The sequence below is a fragment of the Lepisma saccharinum genome, chromosome 1, assembly GCF_977018435.1.
Source record: "Lepisma saccharinum chromosome 1, izLepSacc3.1, whole genome shotgun sequence".
Classification (NCBI taxonomy): domain Eukaryota; kingdom Metazoa; phylum Arthropoda; class Insecta; order Zygentoma; family Lepismatidae; genus Lepisma; species Lepisma saccharinum.
In genome coordinates this window covers 81,409,215-81,411,306 of record NC_139229.1, presented here as the reverse complement: position 1 = coordinate 81,411,306, position 2,092 = coordinate 81,409,215, and the positions used below count along the sequence as shown (strand labels likewise).

The window sequence follows — 2,092 nt, the reverse complement described above, 5'->3', positions numbered from 1 at the left end:
TTTCGCGAAGTGTTCATTCAATCCAAGGGACCTTTCGGCCGCGAAACACAGGGTTCCGGCTTGGGCTTCGAGCGCCCGGGTCGAAGATGGCGACCGGAGCGAGCCTGAGCGAAGCGTTACGGGGTCAGGGACGCGATCCGTGCCCACCTCGCCCGGAACAGCCAGGGTCAAGGTCGTGGTAGGTCAGTGCACCAAGCAAATGGTTGCGTGCCGTGTCCTGCCGGCCGCCAAGAAGAGCTTGTCCGAGAGGAACTCTCCCGTCAGGGAAACTCTGGAGAAGGCCAACTCCGAACCCACGGTCTTCGCCAAAAACAGCCACGCCGGTGGCCCGAGCGGCGAGCAACGAGCCGTTCTGTGTTCTAAATCCGAGAACCACCTGGTGGCCGCCTCCGGAAGGACGAACGACGACGAGGACTGGCAGAGGGCGTTCCTGGCGTTGGAAAAAGGTGATCAGGTTGAGGTAGGTCAAATACGGTCACATGTCAATTTGCTCTTCGTTTTCTTGTTTTCATTGGAAATAACCGACCTCTTATGTGAACACTTTTGCACGAACATGCCTCCCCGATGGCGTAGTGGTAACGTCGTAGCCTTGTAATCAAGGGGCTCCGGGTTCCAGACCCTGTGGGGCACATATGGGCTCTGTCGGATCCCGCTTTAAACTGTAGGTCCATGGGCATCAACAGAAATTTCTGTAGAGGAGGTCAGGCCATTGTTAAAACTTGAATAACAGTAATAATAATAATGGTTATTATTGTTATTATATAATAAAACTATTATAAATTGATGGAAGAACAATTTTAATACAAATTTCATTATTATTATTATATCCTTGGGAAGACCTCCTCTACCCGATACACCAGATGAGCGAAAATCCAGCACAATAGTTTTTCATTATACATTTTCTTTTTTACATTTCATACTGAAATACTGTACTAACTTTTAGACTCTAAAATTTGGTGGAAATTTTGGTCATACAGTTTATATCGTGTGACCTCTCACATAAAACTATACTTTTGGAATTTTGAAGACTGTGGAACCTTTTATTCTTTGAATTAATGACATAATATGATGAAATAATCTGGTTCCTGTATCTTGCACTATTTTCTTTCGATCTATTGTAGTTTTTTTTTAGTTTCGTATTTTGTTCCAAAACTAATTGCCTAAACATTATTTATGTTATGAGCAATAAAAGAAACAAGCTTTGTGAATTCTTATAATTTGAAATGAACGATGCCAATTTCCACGGAGGGGGTGGGGTCGACGGACCGGCTCGACCCCCTCCCCTCCGGACACCCGATTAGCCTATCTGTGCGTACAGTGTACTTACTTTATGCTCACTCAAACTTTGTGCATTCACCGGGTAACGGAATCCTGGACCCTTGATTACAAGGCGAGAGAAAGCCGGGTTTTGTTGACGTTTTCCACCAAATATTATTGGAGCAAATTCCTGATCAAAAATAGTTCGTGGGTAAATGACACATTCTAACAGCAAACTGAAAAAATACGGTATGCGCCGACTGACTGTGGATATCAGAAAATTGAACATAATTTGGAGATGCTGGGTATCGATCCCAGTACCTCTCACATGCTAAGCGAGCGCTCTACCATCTGAGCTACATCCCCACATGTGTGGGACTTAATTACCGATTAACCTTGTTGTATAAAGTAGAACACAGTCACGCCTTGTCCAGCAAAAGGTGAGTTGTGAGAAACTTTCACTGTAGCACAGCGGGAGTGAATTGAATAAGAAATGTTTTGATTGGAAAATTCGAGTGCTGGAAAATCGTTTACCTTGTATTTTTGTGTACAGTTAACATACCACTGCGCAATGACTTTTCCAAAAAATTCTCTCTTTTCGAAGAACTACACTGATTTTATAAATTCAGCAGAATTTCGTTCGCTGTCGGCTGGGTATTTGCGATTGTATGGTGAAGCCGCGAACTTACATGCTTGTATATCTAAATAACGTAACAGCGAATGCAAGTCCTACGAGGATTCTGCCGAATGCTCTCAGAGGAATTCCCAATTGAAATGAAAGGCTTTAAAGAAAGTAAAGTAAAAAATCAACTGACATAGACCTTGCGGGATGGGA

General features: G+C 43.8%; 1 non-coding gene across 1 annotated transcript; it reads right to left on the bottom strand.

Annotated features, from left to right (window-relative positions):
• Nucleotides 1–1,550: 1,550 nt before the first annotated feature.
• Nucleotides 1,551–1,623, bottom strand: TRNAA-AGC (transfer RNA alanine (anticodon AGC)). Its single transcript has one exon. It is a non-coding gene; the product is annotated as a tRNA-Ala (tRNA).
• Nucleotides 1,624–2,092: the final 469 nt, after the last annotated feature.